Source organism: Bubalus kerabau, chromosome 14 (assembly GCF_029407905.1).
Source record: "Bubalus kerabau isolate K-KA32 ecotype Philippines breed swamp buffalo chromosome 14, PCC_UOA_SB_1v2, whole genome shotgun sequence".
In the NCBI taxonomy this organism is placed as follows: Eukaryota; Metazoa; Chordata; class Mammalia; order Artiodactyla; family Bovidae; genus Bubalus; species Bubalus kerabau.
Genome location: NC_073637.1, coordinates 22,202,828 through 22,221,333, shown reverse-complemented (window position 1 = coordinate 22,221,333; position 18,506 = coordinate 22,202,828). Strand labels below are relative to the sequence as shown.

General features: G+C 40.3%; 1 long non-coding RNA gene across 2 annotated transcripts; it reads right to left on the bottom strand.

Annotated features, from left to right (window-relative positions):
• Window positions 1–1,090: 1,090 nt before the first annotated feature.
• LOC129627207 (uncharacterized) lies at window positions 1,091–16,907 on the bottom strand. Of its 2 annotated transcripts, none has more exons than XR_008702479.1 (4): window positions 16,796–16,907; window positions 16,098–16,255; window positions 6,656–6,722; window positions 1,091–1,565 (listed from the first exon to the last, which is right to left on the bottom strand). It is a non-coding gene; the product is annotated as an uncharacterized LOC129627207 (long non-coding RNA). The 2 variants fall into 2 exon arrangements; XR_008702478.1 differs by having other exon boundaries at window positions 16,354–16,879.
• Between the last annotated feature and the right edge of the window lie 1,599 nt (window positions 16,908–18,506).

Genomic DNA, 18,506 nt, shown 5'->3' with positions numbered 1-18,506 from the left:
ATGCTAATTGTGTTAAATTATACATATAATATTAAATTAAGAATAAAATAAATAGCAAAATAAAACCCCCAAATTTGACCTTAATAGTTATTCATTTGCCCTAAAACCAATTTCTCAATAAATTATAGAGCTTTAACTTTAAAACTAGAATTATATTTTTAGAAAAGCTTTTGGGTTTTGAAATCAATTAAAGAAGACAAGTTGAAATTATGTTTTATTTTCCTTCTACGTTTTACCTTACATTTACGTTTGGGTACATTCCATTCGTGAATATGGAATGTGTGTGTGTATAATTTGAGATCTTCCCCTGGGGGAGGGCATGGCAACCTACTCCAGTATTCTTGACTGGAAAATCCCATGGACAGAGGAGCCTGGTGGGTCCATGGGGTTGAAAAGAGTTGTACACAACTCAGTGACTAAGCATGCACGCACACGTGTAAATTTAATAATAATTTGTAATTCACATGTACACACACAACTAAAAACCAGATTACTCTTTCAGATGCCACCTTGTAAAAACAGATTGATACAAAAAGTCATTCTTAAGAAAATAATACAGGAAAAATAATTTTGTCATGAAAACATCCTATTGCTAATTGTATGTCCAGCTGAAGAGGGAGATGAAATTCAATATTTTCTGGAGAAAATGCTCCTGTGATCCTTCTGTTTTCTCACATTTCTTACATTTAGGTTCAGGCCTTAGACCGTAGGCTGTGAGCAATGAGGTGTGTGTTTCCTTCAGAACAGGCTGTTAGAGGTGGGTGTGCACCACATGTGTTCTGCCGCAGGTCTGTGCAATGGGACCAGAACCCTCTGAGATGAAGGTTTGCAGAAAAGAAGCATCAACAGTCCCCTGCAGGGGACAACTTCTCTGACCCACCCAGACCATTGCTTGAATCAGAAGAGTGCCCTTGCTGTATTCAGCCATTGCTCTTCAGAGTGTTATCTACGTCCGCACACACCCTGGTCCAATTGGATTAACACAGCAACCCATGGTGATAAAGCTGAGAATAGCCCGACCTTGTTTTGTTCTTTTGAAAGTTGGAGAAAAAAAGTTTTATTGTAATTAATTGTTTTGCACATCATATTGCTATAAAATCAAGAACAAACTTTCCCTACTTGAAAGTACATTAAGCAATCCTAATTTATCTAGTTTCTGCATGGGAATCTATTTTGTTTAGCAATTCAAAAGACTCACCACTTTCTCCATAATAACAAAATATGGGGCAATGATCCTTACATGACATCAGGTGTGCCTAAAAATGCTGAAATTAATGAAAAAGTAAATTCCTAGTTCTGTGTGTGTGTGATGTTATCAAAGACCACAGCCACATGTGTTACTGCTGCATCCTATCTAGATTTTGATTTACTGTTTCTATTTGATGAATTTATTATTTTTTGGATGTGTTTTCTCTGTTATTTAGTTTTCTTCTGGAGGGAGTGCTGGGCTGGTGTTTGATTCTGAGAACAGTCCTAAGGGTGAGGTCACGGACGTGCAGGTGGTTTACTTCTTGTACAGATTCACCTTCCAGCGATGTTTGCTTCTGTCAACTCAACAAGGGCACCTAAGGGACAGTGGGTAATTAGTCCACCTGATCTCTGCCCTGGTCCTCTAGGAACGAGTCATCAGTGCTGAGGGCTATCTCCAGAAGGTTCCAGAGTGGCTCCAGGCTGATAGACCATTTGTCAAACGTTTCCTTTATTCTGGCACAGGTGGGTACCTGGTGGTTCCTACACATGTGTGCGCGCATACACACACACACACACACACACACACACACTCACAAAAGTTCTCAAATCTTCCACCGTGGGTCCCCTTGTTTCACCCTCCATATCTTTTCCTGTCCTAAAAGCTTATATTTGGGTAGACAGCCCATCCCCCGACATTGGCCATCCTTTCCAGCCTCTGGTTTTGTGGAGTGTGTATTTCCTCACGATGTAGGTGAAGCAGCCCAAGCCCCTGGTCCAGCTCTTGGGCTTCTGTCCCCCAGGGAGCCCGGCCTCTGCCCTCCCCCCTCAGCACATATGCAGCACGGTACCCAGAAAGCTTGCTCATGGGTCACTGTTTTCCGACACCTCATATCTTTTCCTCTGAGACACTATTAGAAATAGATGTTTTCTTCTTTTTCTTACTTGATCTTGTTAAATCTCATTCTAATGAAAGTGAAAGTTAGTTGTTCAGCTGTGTCCGACTCTTTGCAACCCCATGGACTGTAGCCTGCCAGGCTCCTCTGTCCATGGGATTTCCCAGCCAAGAATACTAAAGTGGGTTGGCCTTTCTTCAGAGGATCTTCCTGACCCAGGGATCGAACCTGGGTGTCCTAAGTCTCCTTCATTAGCAGGTGAATTCTTTACCATCTGAGCCACCAGCACATGCCATATAGTTTGTAAAGGCCTGAATGATTACACTGAACGAATGAATGACTGAATGCTGATGTCATTTCTCTGGAAAGTCCAGGACTGTCTGTTTATTCTCCTTACACCCGAGCTGCTCTGTCCATAGGGAAGAACAGGGAAGCCTGGTGTGCCGCAGTCCATGGGGTCACGAAGAGTCAGACATGAGTGAACAACAGTACCTGAGCTGCCTGGATCCTCAGATAAGTAATTTGAACAGAGAAAAATCATGTGGTAAATGGCAAGGTAGAAAAACCACTCTCACTTAGGGTGGGTGAACCCCTGAACACATCCAGGAAACTGAGGACTCAGTTCACATTTTCCGACACAGAGTGACATTTCTGTGGGCTGTACCAGTCATTCCAGAGCATTAGCACTTCTATAACCTTTCACAAAATATATAGCCAATTCTAAATGAGTTTTAATAGTCTGCCTGTTTCTTCATACTATATAATATATAACACAAAGTTCTTTAGAATTTCAGAGGAAATTTCTTACTTGATGACCCAAGCCAGAGTCATAAAAGACATGAAAATCGGCAAATGCAAATTTGTGTCAATTCCATTTTAAAATTAAAATTAAGCCCACAGGATATCTTCAGCCTGGTTAAAATTTTACTGCAGCTTCTTACTCCAGGACCATGAGTGCCAGGCTGCCTGTCCTTCAGCAGTGAGAAGCCCCCGTGCTTTAGGAGCTTGAAGGATGATGGCCTCAAGCTGCCTTGTATTTTCTTAGACCTTGGAACCACTGCTGTCTATGAGCTGGCTTCACCCCCGCTGCAAACCCCAAAGCCCCAGCCTTTCCAGCAGGTAGTCTCTTCCAGTGCACCTGAGCCCTTGCTCCTGCTCACCTAGGACCCCTATACGTCCCGCAAGCTGCAGGGGAAACTAACAGACTGGAGGAAGCATCCTGCCAGGGTCTGCTCTTAGGCTTTTCCTCTCTCTGACCAGAAAAGGAAAATAAAATGAAGCCAGTGTGTGAAATTGAGCCTGGTCCATTCTCATGATAAACCTCTCCCTTCACAGTGAAATAGTGCTTTACCACAAAACTCTGGTTCCCTGCTCTTGTTCAGTGCTTCCAGATGTCTCTCCTCTTTTTAAAAAGGCAATCTGATTAGGAAGAAATCTTCTCAGAAGTCATTTTGCCAAGTTGATACATAGAAACAATTTTTATACATGATATTTTCCTTTATAACATATACACATACTTCTTCAGAATTGTGTAATTTCTCTTTAGTCACTAAGTCATGTCTGATTCTTTGTGATCCCCATGGGCTGTAGCCTGCCAGACTCCTCTGTCCATGGGATTCTCCAGGCAAGAATACTGGACTGGATTGCCATTGTCTTCTCCAGAGGATCTTCCCAACCCAGAGATCAAAGCCTAGTCTACACTGGCAGGTGGATTCTTTACCACTGAGCCACTTGGAAGCCTGTATACACAGAACACATACACAGGTACACACTCACAGTGTGTAATAGAAAGATAGATGTGGATAATATTTTTTCTATCACCTGTCTATCTATCTATCCATCATCATGTATCTAAAATGAAAAAAGCCTGTATTAACTCACTATCAATTGAAGAATTAGAAGGGTTCTATCTACCTATGTCTTCTCCACTTCAGGTTTCATTATTTTCTTGCGAGGTACCCTGTCTTGATTTTATGTTTATCATCTCCTTGCCTTGTTCAAAAACATCTCAATCATCTATGTATATCTTCCAAAGCATACATGTTTCACTTTAGCTTGTATTTGAGCATTAAATAAATAATGTCATATTGGATGTAACTTTCTGTAGCTTTCATTTTTGTTTAAATACCATGATGCTTAATTACCTGTATGGTTATTCTGCAACTGTACTTTGTTTACTTTTCTTCTCTGCAATGTTTATTTCTCTTTACAATTCCTTTTGGCAACAGTATCGTAAATTATATCGTAAATTATACATTGGACTAGCAATTTATATTGACTTCTCCATTCTTGGTGTTTACAAAGAATAGTCTGAGGAACATTTTTTAACATGCTGTAAAAGTAGCCCAAATTGTTATCTAAACTGGTTTTTATACTTAACACTCCTATCATACTTTCTAATTTTTGCCAAAATATTGGTCATAAAATAATGTCACACTGTTTATAACTTCACTTGCCTGGATAAAATTAAGGTCTTCATATGTTTATATGACCATGTTATTTCTTTTGCTGAAAAGTGTTTATCACCCATTTTAACAGTGGTTACTTTTCTTTGTTTTTAGGAATTGTATATATTCTGAATATTAATTGATTGCAAAGTATTTCAAATATATTTTGCCATTTTGTAGCATAATACAGCCTCTTTCCCTTGAGATTATACAGAGGATTTTATACATTTTCTTCTAACTATTTAAAGCTTTGAGTTTCAAGTTTAAGTCTCCGATTTTGTGTAAAATGTGAGATAACACATTTCCCTTGTTTTTGTGTATGGAAAATACAGCATTTGTTATGTCTCTATACCCTTTTAAAAATATGTATTATACTCTAACATACTTAGAGCAATGTACACACAGTATGCTTGATTAATTTTGTGTACAAATACACTTCATAATCATTACCTAGCTACACAGGTGTAATGTTCTAAGATAGAAAACATTCTAGGATCACAGAGGGTTTTTCACACAACCATTACCCATCAGCAAACTTTTCTGCTCCATAAATTAATAACTCATCTCCCAAACAATCACACACGTATTCAACTTTGTCTTAGTGGGATCCTACAGGCTGTGTTCTTATCCATTTATCCTCAGAGAAGAGTTTGTGTGATCTGATTTATTACTTTTGTTCCTTTCAAGGAATTTAATTGAGCATATTCTTCAATCATTCATTTCCTTTATTTCAGGGGGAAGGCATCTACTGGAATTCTATGTTGATTTTCTATACCCTGTGCCATCTCTTATAATAATTTCATCTACCACCATCAGGAAAATGTGCCTTACCCACTCCTCACTCACTCCTGTTTTACTAAAAGAAGCTTTAAAATACCTGACCTTTTGGGAAGAAAACTGTGAAGAAACACTACTGTGATGGAAATGAAAATAGAAATACATTATTGTTTACACACACTCTGTATTCCAAATTACTTTATGTGCTTGGGATTCAGCAGTTAGAACCTCATAAACAACAGTCACCTTGCTGTCTTCTCTACTGTTGGACTCTATCCCATCACTTTAGGATCTGCTCCTTCCCATGGGGGTTGTTGCTTAATCCACCTGTTACTATTCACCCAAGTGTAATCAGGTCCCTTCCACCAAGAACATCTGCTCCTACTCCATCCCGACAGCTCTTCTTCCCTGGGCAAGATGTAGGAAAAAAATAAAATGAAACAGACCAACATTATGTATTTAAACGAGTAGGGTCTGCTTAAATTTTTCTGGGTCTTTATAAAGCTTCCCAGGTGGCACTAGTGGTAAAGAATCCACCTGCCAATGCAGGAGACATAAGAGACTCAGGTTTGATCCCTGGGTCAGGAAGATCCCTTAGAGGAGGAAATGGCAACATCACTGCAGTATTCTTGCCTGAAGAATCCCATGGACAGAGGAGCATGGAAGACTACAGTCCGTAGGGTCGCAAAGAGTCTGCCTTGACTGAAGCAACTTAGGTCCCATGCACCATCTACTTCAGGCCTTCTCAAAAATAATTAATAGTCTATCAATAATTAAATATTCATTATTAAAGAGTGCCAAGTGAATGCTGACTTAAAATAAATTAGACTTGTTACAGTTTTCACCAAGCAGAATTTGTTGTAACCCTGACATTTTTGCCTAATGGAAGAAAACTTGTTTGTACTTCAATTCTAATAAAGAAGTTTCTGCTGTAATAAAGCAGCGAGATTTCAATTTGACATACACCACTAACATTCTCGACAGAGTCAGAGAGAAACAGATAGGCTGGCCATATCTAATACCTGCACCAATGTTGACAAGTAAATAGTGTCCAGTATATTAAGATGGCACACACTTGCTAATTAGCTAATTGCTAATTACTTTGCTTGCAGATGCAAATACAAGGAATTATGGGAGAAATTGGTGAGGAAAACCACAAATCCAAAAACTGAATGATATGGGGCAAAATGGGCTGGTATACATAGCCAGGATCAGATTAGTTTCTTCTTTGCTTGCATTTGTCAAAACAAACTACACATCTAGAATTCCTGAATTTCACTTACATAAACTATATTTCAGCTTTAATTATTTGAGGAAAACAAGAAAAAATTTTCCTCTCCCTCTCACCTATGGAGTCCAGAGAAGACAGCACAGTAGGAGGCAGTCTCAGAGGGCAGCATTCTCACTCAGGCTCCTGAGCTCCGAGTTAAAAGAACCAAGTTAGAGACCAACGAACACACTCATGCTTTGTCAAATGCTTGTGCTCATCTGGATTTAATCTGTATTGCAAAATCACATGACTAATTGAATCACAATGGCCTGTGTGATACAAAACATCTCATATGAAATTACTGAATGCTACTTAAACAATCACTTAATTAGTTAACCACTAAAGCTCATGGTGCCTGCTATAAGACACAAGCACAACTTGAGGAATGTAGTTAGAAGCTAATTTTATTTTTTGTCTTTAGTTAACCTGCTCCAGGGCGTGGCATAAATTACTTTCCTGCTCGCTCTCGAGTGGTAAAAGCCCTGTTGTAACTTTGAGGTACAAGCACAGTCTCCGTAGATGCCCCTCTTCCATCCTGGGGCGTGCGGTGGGTGGGAACGCCTGACTGCTCACTCCTTCCCTTATTCTCATGCACCTCCACCCCTAATGGACCGTTCACTTCAGGTAGAGGGCGAGGAATGTTCTGTTCTGACTGATTCTATCACGAGACAACGCCCTCTGCTCCCAGCCCGCAAACAGTAAAACTGAAGATCCCTCATGGGTACAAGAGCGGCTTTTCTGCTTTCTTCCTGAAGCTCCCTTGATGGAGCTGAATTCTATCCTCTGGAGCCACTTTCCCCTCCATCACAATTCCCATCACCCTCCTTAGCCCCTTTCCAAACCTTCACCAACTAACGCTCTCCATGGGCTCTGTCCCTCCCACCACATAGCCTGTGCCCTCCTGGCCTCCGACTTCTGAATATAAAAGGATCCCAAGTAATCCATGTCTCTCGTCTTCTGTTGGAGGAAATGCTCATCTCCCATGTCTTGGATCCATCATGTGTGGGTCAGACCCCAGTCCACTGCATCCCCAAATGCAGGGCTGAGCCACTTGTAGTCCCTCTAGATTTAAAGTGAGAAAAACAGAACCCCTAATCTTGCCCTGGGGTGAGTACGGAATATATTTTTCTCCAAAGAAACACTTGAAACAGGACCTTCAATTTGTACTCCCCACCACTTTCTATCTTCTTTTCAGATTTTATAGCCCTTGAAATGGTTCTTGTTCAGTTGTTCAGAAATTTGGGCCGACTGGTTCTAACTCTCCCTTTGATCTTTCATGCTGCCTGAATTTTGGTATCTTGGTCTATACTTGCCACTAATGTTCTTGTGTAAAGCATTCTTACTGATACATTTCTCTGGAAAAACCAACTGTGTCTTCCAGCATGTTCTCACATTTAATTTCAGAAGTCATTATTTATCATTTTATTGCAAAAGAAAGGAAGCGTTCTTTGTAACTCCTTAGTGTCAAGAAACTCTCAGGTGGGCAGGGGGCTCACTTTATTTCAGCTTTTCATGCCTCTAACTGCTGTAACCGGAGGGAACATGCTTTGCTCATCTTGCTTTCTAGTGGCTTTTCTCACACCCTCTCTAGCGCTGTGCTTTTTCATTCTACGCAGCTTAACAAAAACCAGAAGTGACTTTTTTTTTTTTTTTTAGAAAATATCTAATACCGTTAGGGTATAAATGTTAGCCTGGCATTCCAAGTGTGACTGGGACTCTGTATTCGGGGATTCTAGCAGCTAATGTATGTCGTTTTCACTTCCAGTGCTAAGTCCAGTGTTGCCCACGAGTGACCTTTGCAGCATTCAGTCTGGCCTTTGTTTCAAGCAAAGCCACAGGGTACTTCCTGGTCGGCTCCCTCATCACACAGTTGCTGAGAGCACAGCACCAGCATGGTAGCAACAAGGAGCCAGATTCGTTTTGTTTTTGTCCTACAAATTGAAGTCCAGTCCTTAAGCTTACAATCTCTGGGTGAAGAGAGAAAGATAAATTGCAGTGAATGTGCAGGAGCCATAACAGAGCAGCTCAACCGAAGTGAAAACAGTGGAGGAACTCAGGTGACTTGTACAGAGATATCAGAGTCACCTGACTGACGGCAGGTGAAGTCCTACCAGTCAGAGGGGGAAGAACTTCACTTTGATCATTTAAAATGCATTTGAAACAGAGGATGCATCCAACACCCTCATCAGAGGCCATGAATGCATTCTATTTAAAACTACGAAGCCTGTTCATGTCACAGAAAGTAATCTAGGAGCTAACACCAGGTGATTGAACAAAGTAGCGTGCTCACAGGTCCTCTTTTCATAATGTCTTGTGAGCCTCTGGTGTCCTTGAACCATATTGTGATTTTTGTCTGTTTAAATGAAGTGCATTCTCTCATCCTGACTTTCTACCTTGCAGTTTTAAATTACCTTGTAATTTTGACTTTCTGTATTTATTTCTAAAATTAATGAAGGACATTGGATTTGCTCTCAGTTCTGATGCATTTATCAGTGTTCCTTCCTTGATAGTTAGACATTTGCACTATCTACCCAAAAGCATCTTCCTGCTCTCAAAATGGTAAAATTGGAATTGTAATTTCCCCAGAAACAAATAATAAATATACATTATGAAACAATTCAACTATCACTTAAGATTAGTATAGGAAGTGACCTTAAATTTATACTAAAAAATTTGTGTGTGTGTGTATCAGTGGCCAATATTAAATTTTTTCTGTTATGAAATAATTAAATCATAAAATTTGGTGGGCAAGGAAAGTTGTTCATTTGTAAAAGATTTGAGACTGATAAAAGAAAGCTACCATATTTCTAATAATAATCTTCTAATGGGCTGGAAGAATCACAAGCTGGAATCAAGACTGCCGGGAGAAATATCAATAACCTCAGATATGCAGATGACACCACCCTTATGGCAGAAGGTGAAGAGGAACTAAAAAGCCTCTTGATGAAAGTGAAAGAAGAGAGTGAAAAAGTTGGCTTAAAGCTCAACATTCAGAAAACGAAGATCATGGCATCCGGTCCCATCACTTCATGGGAAATAGATGGGGAAATAGTGGAAACAGTGTCAGACTTTGTTTTGGGGGGCTCTAGAATCACTTGCAGATGGTGACTGCAGCCATGAAATTAAAAGATGCTTACTCCTTGGAAGGAGGGTTATGACCAACCTAGATAGCATATTCAAAAGCAGAGACATTACTTTGCCAACAAAGGTCTGTCTAGTCAAGGCTGTGGTTTTTCCAGTAGTCATGTATGGATGTGAGAGTTGGACTGTGAAGAAAGCTGAGCACCGAAAAATTGATGCTTTTGAACTGTGGTGTTGGAGAAGACTCTTGAGAGTCCCTTGGACTGCAAGGAGATCCAACCAGTCCATTCTAACGTCAGTCCTGGGTGTTCTTTGGAAGGAATGATGTGAAAGCTGAAATTCCAGTACTTTGGGCACCTCATGCGAAGAGTTGATTCATTGGAAAAGACTCTGATGCTGGGAGGGATTGGTAGCAGGAGGAGAAGGGGACAACAGAAGATGAGATGGCTAGATGGCATCACCGACTCTATGGATGTCAGTTTGATTGAACTCCGGGAGCTGGTGATGGACAGGGAGGCCTGGCATGCTGCAATTCACGGGGTTGCAAAGAGTCGGACATGACTGAGAGACTGAACTGACTGAACTGAACTGAATAATACAAGAAGTATTTTCCTCTTCAAAGTTAAGTGTTCTTAAGAGACAATTTGAATTCTGGTTTCATAAGGACAAACAGCAAAAATATTTAAAGTTGGAGACCATGATTGGATACATTGCATGAACTTCAGAGACCTAATAAGATTTATGGAGCATACGATTGCATATGAATGAATCACAATGTAGATAAAAGGAAGCAAAGACATCAGTCCTGGAAGATATAAAGAACATGTTCTAGCATGAATCACCACTTCTCAGCCTTGGATTCATTGCTTGGGGTCATTTTTACATATTGTTTTACAGCAAAATATATAAGTCATGTCAACAGCCAGGCATATTCAGTGATCATTGACTCAGGTAGCCAAATTTATCAAGAAGGCTGTCTGGGTGATGGGCATAAAATGTGAGTGTACACAGCCCAGGCTGAAACAGTGTTCTGTGTGGAGGGTCCAGATTCTCACTTCATTAAACGGGGGAATTGTCCCTGCACAGTAACGATCAAGGATGAGGGAGCACAGTTGCAACCTAGATAGAGGATTTCAACCACATTCTCTTAGAAATGCTCCGTGAATTGTGGTGCTTTGTCACAGAAAAATGAGTTTTACAGGGTGGAAAGGTTAAGGGGGAGAGGTGAAAGTACAGCAATATCAGTGAAAACTCTCTTTTTCTTTTGTTTTTAAGGCAGTGGTAGTTCTTTTTAAGTGGAGCACAAGGTTACATGACTGAGAACTTAGAAAGTATTAGTCACTCAGTCATATCCACCTCTTTGCAATCTCATGGACTGAAGTCCACCAGGGTCATCTGTCCTTGGGATTCTTCAGATAATAATATAGGAGTGGGTTGCCACGCCCTCCTCCAGGGGATCTTCCCGACCCAGGGATCAAACCTGAGTCTCCTGCATTGCAAGGAGATTCTTTTCTGTCTGAGCCACCAGGGAAGCCCCCGAGAACTTAGCAGAAAAACTGAAAAGGAAATTCAGGGCTGGATTATTCTGGCCTTTTCTACAATGATTGGCTTAAAAATGATAACTGAGGTCAAGGCATGAAGTCACCCCACATCCTTCTGGGGAGGTCTGGAGGGGATGGTGTGGAGGGGTGGAGGTAGGTGGGTGACCAGAGATGAGAGTACAACTTAGGAGCTGACATAGATTCTGTGGGGCTGCAGACAGTCCAGTGAGAATAAAGAGGAGAAGCCATTCGTGCAGACCACAAGCTGATCCACGGAAACTGTCAACAATAATCCTCATACGTGACCTTGAACTTAGGGTGCAAATGTTTATATATACTTGTGCTGTAACATCCCATGGACAGAGGAGCCTGGCAGGTTACATTCCATGGGGTCACAGTGAGTCAGACTTTATATACACTTGTGTTGTAAAACCCCAGGGACAGAGGAGCCTGGAAGACTACAGTCTGTGGAGTCACGAGTCAGACACGACTGAGCAACTGAGCATGCACTTCCTATGTACTTAAACTCTAGTTTCAGGTTTCCTTATGGATTGGAAATCACTGGCTCACTTTCCACTCTAAAACATAACAGAAAAGAATATTAAAAAGAATGTGTATATGTGTGTGTATATATATACACACATATATAACTGAATGACTTTGCTATACAGCAGAAAGTAACACAGCATTGTAATCAACTGTGCTTCAATAAAATAAAATCAATATTTAACTGACGTTTGTTTCTGAGAATGGTTGTGCTTGAGTGAGGGGGGTCTCAGGGCTGCCCACCTGCCAACAGTGGGGATGTTTTATCAGGTGGGAGATTTACCACCTGTGATCACATGTGCTGTTATGTGGATATTCCAAACTTACAGAGGATTTTTCCAATTCAACTGTTCAAAGTAATTTATTATTTGTGACTTTCTTATGTTCTACACAGAACAAAGACATCAGCGAAAGGTCAGCCAGTGAGTGTTGGTCCTACAAATGGAAGCAGGGACAATTGTAGGGATGAGGGGAGTAAGGGACTTTAACCTTCCATCTCTCCATCCACACAAGCAGCAGTTTCCTTGAAGCCTGTCAGTGCTCGTGTCCTGGAGCTGGGGCTGACCAAGGAGAGGCAAGGGCTCACCAGATGGTTAGCAACTGGGAGCTGTTGGTTGTGGGAGAATTTACACTTTGGAAATCTGCTCACGTTACACACGAAGGCTTTTTTAAAGGAGACCATTGACCAGCTCACCGCTGTCTACTTCATCAGCTGCTACATAAACACAATCATGAAGTCATACTGCAACAACAGACACCCTTTTATTTCTTTTTAAATAACTGTGGACATTTCTACTAATCATGAAGACAATTTTAATAGAAAGAAAATGATGGAAACAATTAGAGATTGGTGACTAATCTCAAGGTCTTCTTTTGTTGTTTGTCTTTTTCTCTTTAGTAAAATTTTGGTTAAAAACCTATTGAAACAGATATTGCAAATTTAATTTTTATGTGAGTGGTGGGAGAAATATAGGCTTTGTGGCTTATGCAATTTGGAGGGCATGAATGTTTTGTTGATCCCATGAAAAGTTTTACAAGTTCCAATTAAAGCTCTTACAGACAGACCAATAATAGCCTTAATTTTATAGAATTATTGTCTGTCCTGAATTATGGTTTATACATTAACATTTTATTTTATTATCTGGAAGTTTCATAATTATAGGACTAATTCCATAAGCCTATTTGAAATACTAGGTTCAAATTTTCCCCATCAAGTTCAATTTTATTTCCTACTTACAAAGTCCTGGAGAATTAATCTGAGAGTGGAGAAGTATGCTATCATTTAAGGAAAATCAATACCAAGCTCTTTCATATTCTATAACTATAAATATAAATTAAATACACTGGTGAAGAATAGGAAAATTTTGCCTGATAATTTAATTGTTAATTATCATAAAGCTAATACTTCTATTTCACTACCTCAAAGAATAGCTATGAGATTTAAATATATATATTGGTTGTCCAAAACGTTCCTTTGGGTTTTTCTATAACATCTTATGGAAAAACCCAATTTTTTTTGCTAACCCAATAGGATGGATAGGAATTTACATAAACATAAACAGAGAGGCAAAGAGTGAAGTCCCTGGAGTCAAATTGCCTTGGAAGAAATCCTTAGACACCACTTTTTTATCATGTGTGAGCTAGAGAAAATTCACTTAAGTTCTGTTTACCTAAGTTTTGTCATTTTGTTTGAAAAATGGAGAAAATAATATTAAATAACTTTAAAACATATAAAACACAAAACATTGCTCTATTGAGAGTAAATATGAAATAAATATTCTCTTATTATTTTGACATCAGGAAGAAAATAAGTTAAAAGGTAATAATTTATTTCTGTCTGTGAAGAATAAATGTTTTGACTTGCCATCTCACAAAAGTAGAAAATTAGATTAGTTACATGCAATTACTGTTTTGGGATATTGAGACCACATACACTGCAGAGCTCTGCTTCCAGAGAAAAAGGAATTAACAATCCCAAGGACAGATTTCTGTCTAGACAGAATTACAGACAGAGATTTAAGAAGGGGACATTCTTTTTGAGCGAAGGAATAAAAATGAAATTCTGTGGAGCCTGAGGTGTTCAGATTTTGTGAGATAAAGTCATGGGCAGAAGGAAGGTCTTCAGAGAAAACTCCAGAAGCCCCCACGGCAGCCCCACAAGTCCCTGGCTGAACCCCAGTCTGGAAATGTGGAGAGGGAAACTACAAGTCCAGGCAAGAGAAAATCTCTTAAGAAAAGAAACATAACCAAGCTTCTAGTAGATGAACAATTTTCAGAGCTCACAAAAAGCTGAAAAAAATTTCAGTTCGCAACAGCCAGTGTGGAGAAACCTCCCTGAAAACAAGGACCCTTTAGCAAGAACCAGAAGGTGCGTGCTTAGAAGTAGTGCTTAGCCAGGTCTAAAGACTATTTCAGATTCTCCTTTTGAAAAAAAAAAAAGCTTAATAGCTTGGCTGAAAACATTCAGCTGATATACAAGTAACTTAACAACAGGTCAGAGCAAGTTAAACACTTTGTAAATGAATACAACACCAAAAAAAGGACTCAAACTTAAAAAAAAAAAAGTCCCATGTCCTGTCAAAAACAACTAGACATACCAAGCAGCAGGAACCATGGCCCAGAAGCTGGAGAAAAAGAAGTTAATAGAAACAAAAAATAAATAACTTATTTAAATGCTCAAATCTTTAAAGGAAATTATGAACAAAATGAGAAGAGAAACTGAAGATTTAAATAAAACTTTCAGAGATTTAAAAAACACAATATTTGAAGTAAAAAATGAATTTTAAGGGCTTAACAACAAATTGTGTGTGTGCTCAGTTGTGTCCGACTTTGCGACCCCACGGACTTCTAGCCTGCCAGGCTCCTCGGCCCACGGAATTCTCCAGGCAAGAATACTGGAGTGGGTTGCCATTGCCTTCTCCAGGAGATCTTCCCAACCCAGGTATCAAACCCGAACCTCCTGTGGCTCCTGCATTGGCGGGCGAGTTCTTTACCACTGGCACCACCTGGGAAGCCCTAACAACAGATTAGACACCCCAAAAGAAAAGTTTAGAGGATCAGTAGATTTAAAAATGAACAGGGACTAGTGGTACCGGAGTCTCAGTGACAAGTGGAACTGGAGTCTCAGGAGAGCAGGAAGTGCTGAAAAAGTGTGGAGATAAAATGGTGGAAAATTGTCCAAATTCAATGCAAACTATGAAATCACAGCTTATCAAAATTTAAAAGACAGAAAAAGAAAACATAGAAAGACATGCTATAGTTAATTTTCAGAAAACCAGTAATAAGGAGAAAAAGTTAAACACAGCTAGAAGAAAAATATCCATCAGGTGTAGAAGGACAAAGGTAACAATATTTATAAAGTTAGTATCAGAAACAATAGAAGCCTGATGGCAGTGAAATAGCAGCTCTAAAGCACTATGAGGAAAAAACCTGTCATTGAAATCTCTGCCATGTGAAAATACCTTTGAAGAACAGGAAAAGAAAAAAAATTTTTTGAAAACAAAGTTGAGGGAATTTGTCACCAAGAGAGTGGCACTACAGAACAGCCTTCAAGTAGAAGAAAATGCTTTTGTATAAAACCTGGAATATGTTGAAACAGAAACAACACAAAAAAAGAATGAAAAGGACTGAAAATGTTAATTAAATATGAAGAATTTTTTTTTAATTTTTCAGTCTTTAAAGTGATTGTCAAATATTTTAGGCAAAAGTAAATGAAATGCATTGTGGACTTTATATTCACTGAAAAGTAAAGTGTATGGCAGCAGGAGCACAAAAAACAAGAGTAAGAAATCAAAATATGCTATTTTTTAAAGTTCTTATCTCATACATAAGATCATAATATCATGAAATATTAGATGAAACTAAACATAACAAATTAAAGAATCTGTTGTAAAAAGTAGGGCTACCCCAGAGAACACACTGCAGAGAGGTTTAGGTAACATCTCAGCAGTGGAAATAAAACGTATTATTCCAAAGAGAAAAATGGAAGCAAAGTGCACCTGAAACAAATAAACATCAAGATGGTTGATATGAAGCCAATGACAACAATAACTTTTAAATGCACACAGTCTAGACACCACGATGAAAGGCAAGATTGTCAGGATGGATAACAGTGTGCCATGAAACATGTCATTCTACATGTAAAGATAAAGATATGTGGGAAGATTTTTGAATGGGTAAAAGGGTATACATGTAAAATGTTAGCTGCTCAGTTGTATCCAACTCCTTGCAACTCCACGTACTATAGCCCATCAAGATCCTCTGTCCATGAAATGCTCCCAGCAAAAATAACGCTAATGATGAAAAAGGTAAAGCAGCAACATCAGTTACGTAGAAACACAGCAGTACATACACAGACAAGACTCATACAGGCAGACACGTGCACCACAGCGGAATCAGAGATGCAGGCACACTGGGCTTCACCTGCTCCCGCTATGCCATCTGAGGGGCTCACGTTCAGGAAGGCGATGGCTGATGAACGAGACATCGCCACTGTAAGCAGGGAGAAATCTGCTGGGAAACAAAGAGGAAACTTAGCCCAGTGGAGTCACTGGTTAGCGGTTCAAAATCTGTTAACAGTCAGCATGTGGGCAGCTAACCTCCCTCACCCCAGTGGTGGCAGTTAGATGCAGACACAATCTGAGTTTGAAAACAGCATTTTGGAGAATTCTGGTGTAGATGAGCACAGCCACACAGGAGTCCTCGGTGACAGTGTGAGAGACAAAGTGTGTTCTCGTTGTGTTCCTTGTCCATTCCCACCAATCACTGCAGACCCCACCTCGCAGGACACACAGGTGTATCACGTAGAGCTCTCCTGGGACAGGAATCTGGGTGGGGCTTCACTGGGTGGGACTCCTCAGCATCTGCCCCGAAACCAAGTTGTCTGTGGAGTGGTGACCTCATCCAGCTTGGGGTCTCCTCTGGTTCCCGGGTGTTGATGGAATCCACTGCCCCCCAGTCGTGCCCTTGTCTTCAGGTGACTGCCACCCAGGAAGTCCTGACATCTCCCGGGACTGCCCTCAGTCCTTGCCACATGCCCCCTCTACTCACAACTTGGCTATTCCACACCAGCAAGAGAGTCTGTCTCACTTCACATTGCTCATCCTCCGTTAAGGCTTCTGTGAGCAGTTCAGACCCAATCCAGGATCATCTCGCTTTGAGTAATTCAAATAGTAATCAAATTAACTATTTGATTAACTCAGCCTTGATCACACCTGCAGAATCCCTCTTGCCAAATGATGGGACAGAACAGCAGGTGTGGGATCCATATTATGTATGGACCCCGCTTGCACACGTCATTAGATTAACAGGGCATGCACGCTAGGGCACAGTCATTTTAGGAACGTGTTAGAATTCTGCCTCCACTGCAGGGGTGGAGGGACAATGCTCTCGCAACTCTGAGGACGGCATTTGACGAGGCCCAGTGTATGAACACCACAGGGCCAGGATTTTCCAGGACTGCTAGCATCTTCCTCATGTTAAGGCACTTGACTGTGAGGACACAGCATCTCTCAAATCCGCTGATGTGGGCAGACAAGTGTTTGGTGCCCTCAAGTCAACCAGTCTCCACCCAGAGCTCAGTCTGGGAGGAAAAGCCGTGAACGTGTTACTGACTTAGTTTAGCATTTGTTCTTCTTTTGGAATGTGTTTGTTTCCTTATTGGTTCCTCTTATGACAGGTGACTCATTAAAAAAATTAAAAATCATGAAAGAACAAGAATCTGAAGCTCAAAGGGTTTTATAACCCATCAAAGTAGGATGAAGGGCTTCCCTGGTGGCATAGTGGTAAAGAATCTGCCTGTCAGTGAAGGAGGCTCGGGTTTGATCCCTGGGTCGGAAAGATCCCCTGGAGGAGGAAATGACAACCCACTCCAGTATTCTTGTCTGGGAAATCCCATGGACCGAGGAACCTGGTATGCTGCAGTCCATGGAGCTGCAAAGAGTCAGACACAACTTAGCAACTGAACAACAAAGAATCCTATTTAACTTTGCTTCCTCCAGCATTTCCCAAAATTATTGATCAAAGGACCCATTTTTGGTTTTCACATAATACCTCCTACTCTATTTATCAACTTGTAAATTTTATTTTTTACTCAATTGTGCAAAAATGCTACCCCCTTGTGGTGAACCAAACAATACAAAATGTCTTAGCAATTCCAAATGTCATTTATTATGTAAGTGTATTTATAAAATTGGATATGAGACATTTATTTTGAATCATGTATGGTCTGACAATTGCGGTAATTTATTGACAAAAACGACTTCTATTAATATACTTGGAAGACATTGGGAATGTAATTTTAGCTACTAGGGAAACCTTGGGTGTAAAAGTCAAAGTTTAATCTGAAACTTCCCTGTAGCTCATATAGTAAAGAATCTGCTTGCAATGCAGGAGACCCAGGTTCCATCCCTAGGTGGGAAGATCCTCTGGAAAAGGGAATGGCTATCCACTCCAGTATTCTTGCCTGAGAATCCCATGGACAGAAGAGCCTGGTGAGCTACAGCCCATGGGCTCACAAAGAGTAGGATACAACTGAGTGACGAAGCCCACACATCCGAAGAGGGCATCTTTAGAATGAGAGAGAAAGAAGTGCGACAGAGATGGGGAGGGAATCTAACAGTTTCTGCTAATAAAAAGTAGAATTTAGGGAATTTGGAGGGTGGAGAGAAACCCCCAAATTATTCCTTGTATTTCAAATAGGAAAAGAGTTTTGGTTCATATTCAAAAAATTCTAAGAAATTACAAAAAGATACATGTATAT